This window comes from Nyctibius grandis, chromosome 4, assembly GCF_013368605.1.
Source record: "Nyctibius grandis isolate bNycGra1 chromosome 4, bNycGra1.pri, whole genome shotgun sequence".
In the NCBI taxonomy this organism is placed as follows: domain Eukaryota; kingdom Metazoa; phylum Chordata; class Aves; order Nyctibiiformes; family Nyctibiidae; genus Nyctibius; species Nyctibius grandis.
This window is the reverse complement of record NC_090661.1, coordinates 66,025,129-66,041,995: the sequence shown is the minus strand read 5'-3', so window position 1 is coordinate 66,041,995 and position 16,867 is coordinate 66,025,129. Positions and strand designations below refer to the sequence as shown.

Here is a 16,867-nt window from a genome sequence, read left to right as displayed (position 1 = left end):
TATGTAGAACTACGGCCAGAAATGGCCAGATGAGATAAATTTGCCAAGTATTTAGGTGCCCAGTGACACACACAAACACCTATTAGCATACCACGGACCACCTAAACAGGCTATACGACATCAGTGGAATTCACGGGAATTAAGCACCTTTGCCTTTTTCATCAATTCTCCTAAGGACCTAAATGTTTTTTGAGCCTCCTATAAACCACACAACACTGGGTCTTAGTGCAACTGATAAAAATCTTCCCTTCAGAGACAATTCTTCTCTGGCCCTACTGAACCCACCCAGAAACCCATACTAGTTCAGTGATGTACACAAATTCAAATTTTACCAAGCAGAACTGAAGTTAAACACAAAGGACAAAAAGCCTTTCACCAATTCGGAGTCAGAAAAATGTACTGAAGCATTAACATTTAAAAGAGAGATTTGCCATCATAAACAATACATGGTTTTAGTGAGCTCACAAACTATAATCATTTTTAAAAGCAAGATGTAGGTAGGGTATGTTAAGTAAGCATAACCATCTACATGAACGACTTCTGTTAAAACTACAGGTTCACCCAGACTACTTCTCTGTGTTAAGAAAAATGAACATTGAAGGAATGACAGCAGGTTCTAGGGGCTCAACACTCCAGTGACTTCTCACTGGTACAGATATTTCAGGTAATGCAAATAAGGGTAAAGCAGTACTCAGGAATCTCCTTATTTCCTTAAGGACTAGGCCAGCACCCAATCCTAGTTACCACATGCATGAAAGGACCCTTTTTGAAAAAAATCCAACCAGAAATGGACTAAAAATCAGGCAGACCCAGAATGCAAGAAAATATCCTCATGCCTTCCCAGCTGTTCCATCACAAATTTTTCTGCAGATTCTTCAGGCTGGATTTTTAGGGATGGAATGAGCAAGTTGCCATGTATTACTTGTTTTAGGGTAATTCTTCTAACGTTCCATGAGAGACCAGCCACAAAGGAAAAGTTGCTATGAGAAAACTGAATTCTGCTTTTTTTTTTTCTTCTTGGTGTTGTTTGTCGTTTCAGGGTTTTACTTTCCCTCCTCCTATTTGGTACCTACAAATAGTCATGACGCCATGTGACAAAGGAGCAAATTCTTAAAAAACAGCTTAAGTAGGCACACTCAAAAAGCTTAATTCCCAAGTCACAAATAATCTCACTAAGCTATTTGCCTCAGTAATATCCTGACAGTGAGGTCCTCAGGTTAATCTTCTACATCAAAGCAACCTTTCAGAGCACGTCTACAAGTAATTTTTGCCATAAAACGCAGACATCCTGTGGAAACTCCTTTCCCCTCTGAAGAGAAGTTCAACATGTTTTCTGGCATTAGCCTGTGTACAACCCTGCCCACGGAGCTCACTCCTTACTCTTCTGGGTATGTCCTCAAATGGAACAAGCTTTTACTAGAACTATTACATAAAGCAGGCTGTTCTCAAACACGCTTCTTTGGCTGCGTGCACAACTAAGGCCCAATTTTATTTGGATTTGTTGAACTTTGTTTTTGAAAAATCACCACATAGTACTGTAACACAGTAGTTTTGCCATGCTAATTAAAGTACCTCAAAGACTACAAAGTCGAGACAGAACAATTTGAAGAAAATTTACAAAACTATTATATCTATAATATTGTATATTATATATACAAATTAATAATTTAAATTTAAAAATAAATTCTTTTAATATTACTATTAAGGACAACTTTTACTTAATCCCATTTGCTGAAGAATTACAATAGAAGCTTCTATTTAAATGTCATTTCAAAAACACATGCTTGCAGGCAGAGAAAGGAGTTTTCATAAACCAGCTACCCTGTAGTGCTATGGTTACTAAAAAAAATTGAGTTCTCTCTGTAAACTTTTTTAAGAAAAATGTAGTTTTGCAGACTGACCTGGATTTCAAGCTCTAAATATTCAGACTTTTTATACTCAAAAGGCCAAGTAAACTCAAACAGACATGTTCCTGACAAATATCATCCATTTGGAAAGCAAGCTGCAGTTGTTTAAATATTACTGACTTTGATAGAGAATATTATTCAATGAGCAGTTTCTATAAGGCTCATGTCAGAGCTTTTACTGCTCGGGAAGGGAGGGCGAGGGAACTCTACAAGTACCCAGAAGCTGTAAAAAGCCAGAGTCTAAAAAACCATGTTCATTCAGATTTAATAATATTTTCTGGGAAATAAAATTAGCCCAAGATAGCTCTTAAGCTTTTACCCCCGAATGACACAGGTACAGCTATTTTGAAATAGCAGAAAATGCTGTTTGGGTTTCCAGAGAGATGTGCAATTTATATCACCAGGAAGCTGGAGGGTTCAGTTTTCAATCCTATTTCCACTGCAACAACTAAGAAACCTTAACAGAGCATTTGATGGGAGCCAGTTTTTGCTAAAAACTCAGTAAAATGTCTGCCCTAGTAAGAAAGTCTTCAGACTATTATGAAATTGTGATTGAAGGTTACATAAACAGTTCATGCTCAGACTTCAGGGTGTAGCTGCCAGCCCTTCCTTTTCAGAAGGGGAAGTCACTGTTGTATTTTGATGGGAAAGTTTAAATGGCAGGAATAGGATCTGTGTTAAATTTATGAGACAAATAGGAAACAATGGTCTTCCAAACACAATAGAAGATAACTAAGCACTGGACTGCAGCCACCTACAAAGCACATGGTGCTCTGTACCACAGAAGTGAAGCGCTTTTAGTTTAGCACTCCTTAACTTCGACAACATGGGTATCTGCTTTGTTATGGTCCCCAAGAACCCTTTGGCAAAGTCAGTATCTCTGAAACCTGACATAATTTGGATACAGCATAACAGCCAGTTGCGATGATGAGGAAAACTGCTCATGCTGATGTGACAAACTGTCTGACACAAAGACTTTGGAGGGGAAAGACAGCTTGCTCTTGAACTGTTCTGGTCTCAGAAGAAATTGCAGAGACAGCGTTGGCCAAAAACTCTTCTTTCCCCAAGGTACCTCCTTTGCTCAGAATGTGAGGCAGTTAATTAAATTCAGGTTCTTCACTTATTCCAACTCACAGTGGCCCATGGTCTGGATCTACGGTCTCAACACAGACAAAATCCAGGTGACGTTAAGGTGCCAGGAGAACACCACCACTTGGATGACACAGGAGTACCTGGCTGAAGGTGTCTGGCTATGCCTAGGCACATGTGTTTGAAACAGAAGCCCAAGCCCATGCTCAGTGATCACCATTCCTTGCATGTAACAACTGCATCTCTCATCCGCATTCACATCTGCAGTCCCTGAACAGGGCAAAGCCACCTTCTACAAATTAACCCTGAAGTTTCTGTGTTACTGTATCTAGTCCTCCAGAATTACATCCATGTGATCTTTTCTATGAATTAACTTCACTGTTTTATGCAACCCTTGCACGTCTCCTTGATATCACAACTACCAGAAACAATAAGCTTCTTGAAGGACACTCAAAACTGGGAACTCAGACTAAATACAGTACTCTGAAATAACCTAAAATATTTTGACCTCCAGGGCATCCTACAAGGCTCCTTTAAAAAAGAAATACACTTGATTTTTAGAACAGAAGGCACGAAGCTGAAGGGACGCCAAAGAGGAAGGACAGGATTTTCAGAGGCCTTTGTTATATATTTCTCACTAGTGGAGCGTGGAAACAACCATACAGCAAGACTAGAAGCACAGTCAGAGGTGCCCAAAGCAGGCCTTCCCAGCGACAGAGAAGAGAAAGGTAAGCACCCATCTGCACAAACTAAACATTTACTATTGTCTCAGCATATACCGCTGTGCTCTTTGTGCACTATTCTAAATGTTGCAGTCTCAACTCACGCCAACAGGCTCATGAGTCCTCTTTAATCTAGAAAGCTTTTCAAAAAATAAACCAGCAATTCATAAGTTATTTTCCTTCTCCTTTTAGTGGTGTACACAAGATGCTGCCAAATTGCATAGTTCTCATTTCCAAAAGGGAATGTTAGCTCAACAACACACAGAAACATAAAATTACCTCTCTGAAAAACACTGTGGAAAATGTGGGAGAAATGGAACTTTGCCTTAAAGATTTAATCAGTAGGTAAGAGTAACTTACAAGTAGGAGGGTAGAAACACGTAATAAAAATGAAAACAACCTGTAGTTTTGGCAATCTTCTCCGCAGAGGTCAAATACCAAAAATAGCAAGGGATTTGAACAGCAGTAGATGAAATCTTGCACTGTTCTTTCCTACTATAAACAATACAAACAGACCCTCCCTTTATTTTCACGATTATTAAAAGTTCAAGAACAAACTAAGAACAAACCTGGAGCTCTGGGCAGTGGAAAGCAATTCATGCGTGCAACATTACATGTGGTTTGCATTTTAATATACAAACGCAAAGCGCAAGGTTGGCTGAGGAGAACGCATTAGCACGCTGCACTTCGCTAATGCAAAATGCCTTTGGAGACCTCTCCTCACTGGCACCACTGCACAACAGAGGATGGATCAGCCAAATGAGCTAAGCAGTGAGAGGGGAAGCACAAAACACCCATCAGACATGCATAATATCTCCAGGATACAAACTCCTATAGCTGATTTTGTTATTTTACCAAAGTGGAGAGATAAGGCGTTTTTCCAGCATTCCCACAAAGCCATTTTAAGGCAAAGAGAACACCATTTAGTCTACCAAGCAGGAAGGGAATAAGATGCGCGAGAGGCTATGCTAAAGTGCAGAGACAAAATGTAAACTGCCAAGAGGATTATTTCATCCTTTCAAATCAGCTACATCTAGTTTCCAAAAGTAAAGCACGGCAATAAAAAACTCCACGTGATGTTGCATTTGCAGTACAGAGAAAAATATTATATCAAGAGAGCAGGAAGGAGGAAAAAGAAAGACTTTGTTGTGGCAGTGTTATGGGAAGAGCAAAAAAACTAGGTCTACCAAACTATCTGCCTTCCATGAAATCAATTCCATCCTACCCTCCCACCAGTATGAACCTTGGGGTACAATCCTGTTCATCAACGGAGAGAAGAGCTGTAGGCGGGACAGAGAACCAAGGAAATGGCCTTAAACAACAGTATTGGTTAGAAGAAAAAAATGAGTCAGAACTAGGAGAGAACAAAGGGAAAAAAGTCACAGGTGCTCAGTGCTTTGGGGTTCAATAACTGAAAAAAAAAAAAAAAGGAAACTACAACTTTTGTGTACTCATCCTTTGGGGGCATAAGCAGGTGTTCATGTCAATACAGAAACAAAACCTCTTTCTGAATATTATACCAGATATCCGTAGAGAGAGAACACAAAAACAACTTTTGCATTTGACTAGGTGTAGTTTTAAATGCATAAATCATAAAAAACATACATTGAATATTTTCATCAAAATAAAACTTTTTAAATTAGTTTTTTGGTGTAAGATTTTGCATTACAACTAGAAAGAGCTATTCTGATTTTGCAGCCAACACTGGAAAATATAGTGGAGGCAGGCGAGATTTAGAAAATTCAGGCATGCCTTCAGGATCAAATTGCAATGAATTAACATTCAAACTTGAGTATCTGAAAGCCTATTGATATAAATTCATGAACCAAGAGATGGTAAAGAGCTGCAAAGGACCCAGATGACAAGTCATCGTAAGAAAAATCTAAGTGTAGAACAATCCAATGTACAACTAAAAAACCTCACACAGAAAACACCATATAAAACTATAAAAATACTCAAATTACTAATTTTAGCTTCAAATTTAAATCAAAATTATTACAATCTGATGCTCAGACAGCTAAACTACCTTCTGCAGAACAATTTAGGAGACCCTAACATAAAACATGGGAAATAGTTTCTAAACACTCTAAGAAGATGTGTCAAACATTATTTCAAACACGTTTGAGAATTTTCCTTTTTCAATCTTCTCTTTTCATCCAGTCCCATACCAGTGACACAGCCCCACTAACAGAGGAGCAGCAAAGGTCACCAAAATCACACTCCGACATGAGCAACTGGATCCCTTTGAGAACTTACTTGTGAGGGGGGAGGACTCCCTAGCAGTGACCTCACCAGGCAGAGGATGTTACTGCATCCAGGTGCTGATGTGGTGGTCATCCAATAACGGAGACTGCAAAGTAATAAGAGGATAAGAGATGCTCTATTTTACTCTCGTGGCTATTCTCAGATCAAGCTGACAGGAGCTGCAGCAGAAGCAATCCTATTTTATAAAGGCAGATCCGAATGATTCCCAGGCAAAGGTTAAATTACAGAAAGAGATACTGTAATCGGGACATTTATCTTCTTACTTCTATATATGCTCCTTTATTTTTGTAAAGAATACTGTATTTAAAAACCCTCTGCAAAAGCTAATCTATGCCTAAATTGCACACTCACGACCTCTGCATCCTTGGGTGGGTTCTAGAGAATGGGCAAGAGCTGCCAGGAAAACCGTCCAGTGCTGGGCCTTGGCTTTTGCACTGGAGCAAGTCTCTGAGATGGGATCAACCAGGAGGTTTGTGCCCACTGCTCCTCCCTTCTCCCAGGCACAAACAGTGCCTAACCTGTACTCCAGCCCAGCACACTAACAACATATGGGGTGAGGAATCCACATCACCTTCTAAAAGAAGGGTAAGCATCTACCAGGGAAGTCATGGCCAGTTTTGCCACGCTCACCCTTTCTCTAACAAACACCTCCTCCTGTCATGAGACCCAGGATATTGGTTAACACCCCCACAAGGAACAGAAGGTGGACAATTGTGCACCCAACAGCTCCAGAAGACTGTCCAAGTGCTATGCAAACATCAATGCTCCCAACTCCAGCAGATGATAGATAACACACAGCTTCAGAACACATGAACAACACAAGCACCTTTGTGTCCTGCTGTCTGTCTGTAATGTAACCATGGCTATTCAGCTAACCCGCTGCAGAACTTGAAGGGAATACAAGTCTCAGCCTTCTGCATTTGTGCTTATCTCATCAGACCACAGTGACCACAGAAAAGTCATTTCCTTTCTCTTGTGAGCACCTCCCACCATAGGCACCATATTGACATTACTTTTTGTAACCACATAGAAAAGAAGATACAGAACTAATCAGTCTCTCAATTATGTACAGCCATCAACTGCTGGAAAACAAACATGTAGGGTACAACGTTCTCCTGCACGTAGTATTAAGTTTTTCTCCATTCACGTTTCCTCAACATAACCATGAGCAGCTAAGAGAAGGTTCATACCTTTCTCTGAACCATTCCTCACACGCCTCCTCACTAACAGCATTTTCTTTTGTTAAAAGGTCAAACAGCTTGCTGTTTGACTTGGCACTAGAGCTATGCACCAAATGGTCATCTCACAGATAAGGAAGACAGAAATAAAGCTATTCATCCCAGTGGATTTGAACAAGACCCTGGCCTACGAACACTTACTAGCCCTGATTCTGGCAGAACAGCTTATTAAGTCATCCCAGCAAGCTGCAACATTCACTCTTTACTTTCTTAAACAGTGAAACAAAAGCAGTATCTGTCTAACTCGTAATACTTGTGTACATAAACATTAGTAAGTACAGTCAGCAGCAGCCTTTTGAAAGAAAAAGCCTTGTTCTGAACATCTACGCTACAAGATAAAATGTGAAAGTCACAGTAACACCACAATGCACCTGCAAATTCCACCATCGAGAAGTGCTTCGATGTCCTTTCGAGTGTGGGATTACAAGAAGGGACTCCAGGAGTGCTGATTTTCAGGGCCATTTTAAGCTGAACAAAACCACCACATGAATGGGCCACCCCAATGAACTACCCTACAGAGAAAGGTGAAAGGAAAAAATTACTTATGCAGCTGCACAAATAATTTAATGACTCTGAAATAACACCGTTTATTTCCTTCAATTAGACACTGCCACTTGGTACCTTATATAAAAAAAACCTGGAAGTAAGAAGATTCTTCCCAAATATTAGTAAATTTTTCTGAAATTCTTTCGAAGAATTTGTTTCTACACCACAGGAAGTCTGGGAAATGTCAGCCCAAATGTAGCAGCAAGTGGAATAAAAGGATATAAAGAAACTTAGCCACAGCAGGAAAAATAGCTCCTACTACCACAAGCTGGTGCCAAAATACCTATAATGAGATAAAATGTTTTATTTACCAGAATATTTTAGAAGTTCTTTCACAACAGTAATTCAGCTTAAGTACACTTCATTACCAGAGCTCATTCTTCAAAACACAAGACTATTATGTTTTCAAAACTCTTTTCTTAAAAACCCAAGCTTAAATCAGCTACTATGATTCTCATCCTCACTAGGGATGCTGCTGGGGAACCAGTAAGATATTCCTCTATACGTGCAAATGGGGCACCAGGATTTTCCAAACACAACATTTGTGCACTTGGCAATTTTTAACACAACACTAACATCACTGCCTAAGGAATTCTCTGCTGTTCCAGATGTATTGCACAAGCACAAACATCTGTCAAGCCTAAGCCGGGGAAATGACTTCTCCTCATTTTCCTCATGTACTTCCCCAGGAACATGCAGATCACTAAGGTATCTTCACCAGTCACATCCTACCGTATCCAATTTTGATATTTAGCTAATCCAGAACATCACCACGTCAAGGTAACGTGACAGACTTTCTCCAGTATCAAAGAAACAGGAGAAACTGGAGATCCTTGTGTGCCCATGACAGTTCACAGACTACCGATTTCCAAAACATGCTCTTTGTGCATAGCCTGACAGCTGGAGCCTCTGCTGAATCCTTATCATGCCCTAAGCTCAATTTTCAGTGCTTTGTAGCAGACAAAAGGAAAAGATGTCATCTAAGTGACACCAGTAGGATGGAAGAGGCTGAATAAAGGGGTTTAGAGCTATGTTGACTCCATCCTGTTCAAGAGAGTTTACCTTTGTCTCCATAAAAGATGCTGAGGCATCAAGTATGTGCACATTGTACCCATGCAAGGCGCTCTCTTCAGTTCTTTGTTTTCAAGAGCCTTTAGACAGTGTTTACACTTGAACCATACACAACACTCCAGTACTGGCTTCACCAATGCCATACACAGCTAAAAAAATATTTTCCCTTGTTATAATATCCAAGCACACAGTGATTTTCTACCATACTGCACTGGAAGTTCACGTTCAACTTCTTTTTCACTACGAGAGTGATTTAGGACTCAGTCATAAGAAATAGAGTCACGAAAGGGAAGGACAAAAGAGCAAGTACGTAGGTATCGATACTCTGCCACTTTCTGATCAAGAGACCTACTGTATGCAGCAACACAGACAATCCCTGTTGGCAACTCACAACAAAAGCTATATGCACCCACAAACCCCTAAGACCTAGATGGGGAATTTATTTTTCTGAGATCCACAAAGACCTTTCCAACACCTTCAGCAGACAGTGTTGCCCCAAAACAAGACAAGGATAAAAAGCAAAGTCAAGAGCTTTTACACATTTTAATCACCCTGCTCTCAAGCCATGTTTGTTCTCAATGCTTTAGTCAATTCATATTTCACAGGGTCATAGCAGGTTGCCAGCAGGGCTCTTTGCTGATAACTAAACCATAATCAAAGGCAGCGGAGGATGGGTTAAGATGATCCAGGGAATGGACTGTTTATTTTACAAGAAATAGCTGGGACGCTTTGCCTTGTATAGCTTGGCAAAGACAGAGACTGAGAGAGGATACGATTACTATCTACAAATACATCAAAGGAATAAATGCTGAGGAGGGAGGGGAGCTACTCAAGAACAATACTGGCACAACAGTTTAAGAGTATAAACTGACCATAAATAAAATTTAGACCAGAAATTATAAAGTTTATCTTTCAAAATAGTTTCCAATTAGAACAGCAGGGGCAAAACCTGTTACTGTCTTCATCTACTTTTATAAACTCGTCAGTCTGGCACCCGCAACTGCCCTTGCACAGCAAAGAACACAAATAGGAAGGCAGACTGAAAAACAAGCGACTACAAGATAAGCTGGCTCATCATTTCTTTCTGGAAGATACCACACTGCCAGACAGACAATAGCAAGACACAACATTAGCTTAGTGCATAGTTTCAAAAGCAGTATTAAGACTGTAGTAAGAGGGTATGTACATGCATAGAGAGAACGCAGCTCACAGCTCAAGGTGGCTTCCTCTCCCCACGCCCCTGAAAGTGCTGGATAAAAGCCTAAGGACTTCAGCGTGCCCTCCAAACAGCCACGTCTTTTTGCAAAGGCTGTTGTGTGGGAAACGCAACGCCTCCCTCTCCAGTCTGAATGTTTCTCAGGCACTGCAACGTGGAACTGAAGCCTTTTTGTCCTGCAGTGACTGCATCTCTCAGTGCACCACAAACACGACGCCAGCATCACAGAGAACACGAGCACCCAGGCAATCTCACAGCGAGCTGGATGCCCCGTGGTGACCGAGGGACAGGAGCTGTCATTGCGCGCTCCGCCCGCCCGATGTCACTCCTGACCGATGCTCACCGCAGCTCCGGCACCCTCCGAGGAGCTGCGGAGTGGCACAGATTTATACCACGCAAATCGAAAGGAGAGCACTTATTATTAAGGTACCAGCATTTTTTGATCCTCAAATCAGACTATTAATCAAAAATCACAGCCTTCGCTTAGAACTGTCTAGCACCAAAAACTGAAGAAGAAAACACAGTCAAATTCAACTACAGTGCAACTTCCTTTCTGTTCTGTCAAGGAGATTAAAAATAAGCTACATGCTCTTTTTGAGTCTCATTTCTGTGAATTCAGTTCAGAGCTTTTGATCTTTCAGACTTCATAACAATGTAAGATGCGACTCTCGTATCTCCATGCAACGCGCGCAGAAGCATACAGGGAAAAACTGACTTGTGCATTTGTATTTACTCTTCAAGCATCCAGCAAGTGGCAAGTCCAGAAACATCCGTCACTAAATTTTCCCAGGGAAGAGGGGGAAATAAACCAAATCCAACAACTAAAAAACTCTTCCTGTCTCTATCTGTTACATTCAGGTCTGGCTCCTATGAACACTCCTGAAGCAGGAACATCCAATACACATACATGGTAATAGTTAACCTGAGACATTAAACCACTAGAATTAATTTTTAAATCTATTCTTCCCCCTTTCAAAACTGAATCATGTACTTCCTTGGATATATTGAGAGATATTGAGTAAACTAAAGCCAACTTCACTTACCTCAAAAAAATCCTCCACAAACCGTATACAAAACTTGAGTAAGTCAGGTTTGTTAGCAAAAGAGCTGCGTGTTTCTAAACAAGAATTTTTGCCTTCACAGCCACCTGCTTGTCCCTTCTGATCCCACAAAGGAACAATAACACTTAATTCCAGCGCTCTCAGTCATTCCCATAGCAACAAACATACACACGTGCTTATTACTAAAAGATCCTCAAATTATTGAAAAGTAATCAGAATCTGAAGTTCCCTGTTCCAGCACGTAACTCCATTTAGCAAGCAATTTGCCAATTTTAGTTAAATGCTGGGTTGTCGTTTCACCAATTTAACTGCTTACAAATTGTACAGCACTTCTACATCTTATTTTTAATAGGAAGCTGAGTAATAGTTTTGCCTAGAAATAACAGGCATGGGAAAAAAGAAAAGAGCACAGTAGTTACAGCTAGCTGCAGAAAAGGTGCAAGTGAAAAGCTGCTTATCAACTAAAAAAAAAAAAATGAAAAAATATGAAGATTCTGCTGAAGGAAAAAACCACATCAGCAGTGGCTACTGGTATTAACTGTATGTTCATTCATCCATCTAAAAGCAAAGTGAAATTGCAAGAAAGATACTCAACATTTTCAAATTGAATTGCTGCTGTACACAAGCACAATATAGCAAAAAAAGTAATTTTATTGTAAAGCAAATTTTTTTGAACCAGTTAGTTTAATCCAGCCTAAGAACTGTGAGTGTTTTAATGTACCTGTGCTCTCATAGATAAGATTCAGTTGCTATATTAAACGAAGGATTTCCAGAACCAGTTTGATTTTTCATTAAGTTTTCATTAGCTGGAAAACTAGATAATTACAAGAAAAATAGCAAGTGCCCTTATAAGGCCACAGTGAAGCCTTATATAAAACAACAAGTCTCAAAGAGCAAAACAATAGGGACAAGAGGTTTTAAAATATTTTCATTCCTTTATCCCAACTTTTAGTCTGAAACTAACCATTAAGGCAATCTCAAAACATTTTCAACAACACAAATAGTGTAATAAAAATAATAACAAAAATCTGACAATATTAACAGTCTGCAAGAAGTGCCTTCAGATGCATGTGAAAAGGGGAGATAAATTTATGTAGTCTGTAAAGGGTATAAACAACAGCACAGATGGTTTGTCTTGCAAAGCAGATCAGACTAGATAATGCAATGGTCCTTCTGGTCTTAAACACCTAGCATAATGAAACAGAATAAAAACAGATCAGGTTGAAGAGTTTTTAAGAAAATATTAATGTGAAGTGTGCAATATTTGCTTCCTGCCACTACTTAGAAAATATTTTGATTGTTGAAAACACTCGAATATCCTGTAGGCTCTAGAAACAGGACAGAAAATACATTGTATGCTGGGACCTTCAGAACAGCCTAGTGAAATTACTCAGTATTTGTCCTGTGATGTGAGCATGATTTTTCCAGTGCTACAGATTGGCTTACTTTCTTTTTCTAGTGAGCTGTCCGCTCCCACCTCCTGCTTTGCACTCACCATAATATTTTGCTGAAACTTGCATCAAAGTATCAGCTAAGGCAAAAATACATCATAGAAACAATTCATCCAAACTACTGAAATTTAATCAGAAGGCGAGATTTCAGCATCAGACATCCTTCCCTCTCAGTCTAAAGCTTTATCTACCAAAGCAACAGTCTTCTATATACAGTTTCAGAACCCCTCCCATTTATTTCAGAAGCTAATACAACATACTCTGGTTGGTCACGTCCATGATCCAAGTTACGTCCATACCTATTTAACTAACCAACCCTAAATTAAATGCTCTAAGCTTCTTTACAGACTGCACTGAACATGTCCCACCTCTACACGCTGACTGAAGAGGGCAAAGGCATGTTTGAACTTCCTAAACCCACGTGGCTATAGGCAACACGCTCTTTTCTTGCCTTTCTTATGTCCTCCATTGTCCATCTTGCACCTAAACTGCCTGCAAGTCACAAAGCACACTCATCTCCAAAACCTGGCCTTGCCAAGTCTCCAATCCACAAGTCTCAGCACTCTTTTTTTATGTCTGGTGTGAAACTCGCCAACAGACTTGTCATCACACAGAAGCAGCTGACCCACACAGAAGACGTCTTTTCACTTACCGATTAAAACCAAGTCCTAGAAGTCTGCACAGGCAACTTTGCATCAACACAGCTAATCAGCATGGTAGTGCTGATTTCCTTCTGCTTTGCTTTTTTTCAGAAAAGTTCAGAAATACCATTATTTGTATAGTTACAGTAAAAGCATGTCAAGGCTGCAGAACCCAGCTGGGAAGTGCTACCAGCACATAACAGCAATCTGGTTTTAGACGAGACCTCCCACGCAGTCAGGTACAGACCAGATCCTAGGGCTGCCCAGCAAAGGATTCTTGTCCCCAAGACTGATATGGTGAAAGAAAAAAAAAATTTTGAAAATTCATCTAATACTTAGGGCATTTAAAAAACTACCTGAACATCATTGATCATCCCATGTACAGCAGAACTCTTATGTGGCAAAAAAGAAGATAATTGTTTACAAAAAGTCTGAGAACATGCAAGAAACAGCCAGGCCCCACGCCACTGTCTATGTATGCAGAGGCTGCTGAGGAGTCCTACAGGGCTGTTCCTTGACCCCATAAAAAGGTATCTGGAGGGAAATGCAAATAGCTACCATAGTCTCTAAACAAACATAAACTCTAAACAAACAGAAACAAACATGTAAACTTTAAACAAGCATTACGTAAAATTAGCAACTAGAAAGCAATCCTTGGGATACACATGAACAGAAATCTTTTCAGTTACTGTCGACAATGACAATTATCTCACCGGAGCTGCTCTGCACACACACTTCACTGAATCTGATTATTAGGAATATTAGGAAATAAAAGGCATTAACATAGCTTAGTTCTGAGATCTAAGTTCTCAGGCCCAAAAAACAGCATACTAAGAAAAGACCTTGTACTTCTGCATTGTTCTGAATTTAGAATACACTTCTAGGGAAAATTAATTTGGAATTATACAATCGTAACCAATATGAGTCCTTAACATAACACAGCATTGACAATTCCGCTCCCCACATCTTGTAGGAAAAAGTTAATTCTCCAACAGAGAGCATATTTTGAAATACCTGTTGGCTATATAAAATATCATTTAAGGATATAGTACTACACCTTTGGCAGCAGTTTCTCTTAACTATTTTTTCCTTCAAAAACGTAAAAAAGTTTCTTCTCACTTTTTCCCAGGGGAATAAAACAACCAAACAAAAAACCCAAATAAAAAATTTTATTTCTTCTTCTGATATTTTCCAGATTTTTGTTTGTTTTAGACTGTTACTATTATTAAAAAAGATCCCCATCTTCACCAAACCGAGGTGAGGTCAGCTGGTACTTATTAATAAACATATTCTATCTGTCAATACAGGTCCTAACTTTAACCCTGACAGCCCATAACTGATCAGTCACAACACTAATCAGATGTGCCCGCCCTAATTAGCAATACACTGACCCAGTCCTCATGTCAGGCTCAGTCCTAGCCCACTCTCTCCCAGACACAGTCACAGAAAGTGTGACTAGGCCAGTGTCAACTCTCCCCCAGCCCTTTACCCCCTGTTCAGAGTGCTTTGAGAGTACAGTTACTCTTTCTAAGCTTCCAGGCTACACCGAGTAACAGGATAAACTCACAGGGTAAGTCGAGTGTTTTTATTCACGCTTTACCAGCAACACAGACAGCATCGCCATCAGCAAAGCACGAGATGCTTCAGTTTAGCCTAATGGAAAAAGAAAAGACAGCGGTGAGCGAAGGAAACTCCAGGAGCCCCCCCGCCTCCTCCCCCCGCACAGGGCACTACACACCACCAAGAGATGTCCAACCCCGACGCACAGGGGCATCTCTGGGTGGGTGCTCTCCGAGCCCAAACCACCCGCCGTGGGCAACCCCCACCCTCCCCCACCACAAACCCCACAGGTGCAACCCCTGCCAAACCCACAGGAGCCCCCCCAGCCTCAGCGGAGGTGACCCCTCACCCAGAGGACCCTCCGCCCCGGCCGGCACCACCCCCCCCCCGCCCAGACGATCCTCCTCAGAGGGGAGCACCCCACGCCCTCCCCACAGCAACGCCCACACGGCAGACACTGCCCCGCCCTCGGCTGCCCCCTCGCCCCAGAGAACTCCCCTCCACCCCCGCGGCCGCCCTCACCGCGGCCCGGCCCCTCCGGGCTCCTCACCGCGGCCCCTCACGGCCGCCCCCTCCCGCCACGCCGCGCCACGCCGCCGGCCTCCGCCGCGTGCGCACCGCCCCGCCCCGCTGTGGTCCCCGCCCCCGGAGCCCTCCCCGGCCCCCCCATTGGCTGCTCCGGCCGCGTCGCCGGCAGCCATCTTCCCTCCTCGGCGGCGGGGAAGGGAAGCGACGCAGAGGAAGGGGATTGGTGCAGGAGGCGGAGGGGGCGTGCCCCTATGCCCTTCAATCGCCACGACTTTATTGGCTCCCGGCGGCTACGCGAGAGCCCCGCCCCGTTGCCATGGCACCGGGGGCGGGGCCGTTCCCGCGGGGCAGCGGGGGCAGCAGCGCTGGCGGGAAGCCGCCGCCATTAGCGGCCCTTAAAGGGGACGGAGCGGGCAGTGAGGCCGCGGAGAGGGGCCCGCGGTGGGTGCTAGGTCTTCCGAGGGATCCCGGGCTAGCGGCGGCGAGCAGGGCCTCACGGCTGGGGTTGCGCCCGCTCCCCGACACGGCTCTGGCTCGCTGGCAACGTCCCCGACAGCCTCGAAAAGAAAATGATCCCGTGTGCGACAGGGTTCAGAAGAGTCCCCCGAAAGGCCAGCACGGAAAGGGCGAGTGTGCTCCATGGCACAAGGGATCAGAGACTGAACTTTCCTTTAGCTGCGAGTGTCTAATAGCCGTGGAGGGGCAGGGACATGACGGGCTGGTGGGGCGACAGGAGATGCACGAGTCCCTTAGGGTCCAGGGGTGTTCGCTGCTCTCCGGGGAAGCAGGAACAGATTAGTTCTGTTATTAACATAATTATTTCATGGGAAGGATCTAAACAAGAAGAGGCAGAGGAAGGTTAATTAGCTTTCCTTTTCCTTCATCGTGCTGTTACATATTTTTTTCCAATTAAAGTTCCAAATAGTATTTTTTTTCCTTTTTTTCTTTTTACTTTCAATTTAATAGGCTAGCACATACAGGTTTATTACAAGGATAGCATACTTGCTTCTTTTAACTTTTTATTTAATATTGCCCAAAGTTTCAGAATTCCGAATTCCTTGTTCTATTCTTAATTTAATATTCAGCATTGAAATTTGTTTGGCCCCAATTGCAGAGTAGTGCATTAGTCCATAATTTTAGATGGATGTTATTCAGTGAGAAAAGTAATTTGTACTTTTATTTTTGTACTAGATAAAAGATTTGTGGTCTTTTGTGATAAATGCTGTCACTTGTGGGGTCAGGGCAATGGTTGGACTCGATGATCCCAGAGATCTCCTCCAACTTGATTGATTCTGTGAAATAGTATTAATCTATGATATTGGTAATAAGTAAATTATTTCGAGAAGTATTTTTTAACATGGAAATATTTTCATCAGCTTATTTTCCACTGCCATTTTTTAAATTAAAATTAAACATTTGAGCTGACTATATAATTTTCTAGCAAGATAAAAAAAAAAGAGCTTTATCTAAACCGAATAATGTAGTCAAGTCACATGGATAATAACCACAGAACATTATAAAAAACACTTGTACCTCAGTTGAATGGCTTCTTAACCCTGACACGTAACGGAA

At 41.7% G+C, this 16,867-nt stretch overlaps 1 protein-coding gene across 6 annotated transcripts in view; it reads right to left on the bottom strand.

Moving 5' to 3' along the window:
- The window catches only part of WDR89 (WD repeat domain 89), a 42,329-nt gene extending 26,943 nt beyond the window's left edge, over window positions 1–15,386 (bottom strand). For 2 of the 6 annotated variants that reach the window (XR_011048125.1, XM_068400034.1), the window contains exons 1-2: window positions 15,290–15,364; window positions 14,775–14,860 (exon numbers count right to left, since the gene is read on the bottom strand). The gene's annotated coding sequence lies outside the window, so the exon portion shown is untranslated. Of the gene's footprint in view, window positions 1–5,974; window positions 6,069–7,654; window positions 7,734–14,774; window positions 14,861–15,116; window positions 15,132–15,289 lie in introns of those variants that run through there. The other 4 variants (XR_011048126.1, XM_068400035.1, XM_068400036.1 and 1 more) reach the window with 4 other exon arrangements.
- Window positions 15,387–16,867: the final 1,481 nt, after the last annotated feature.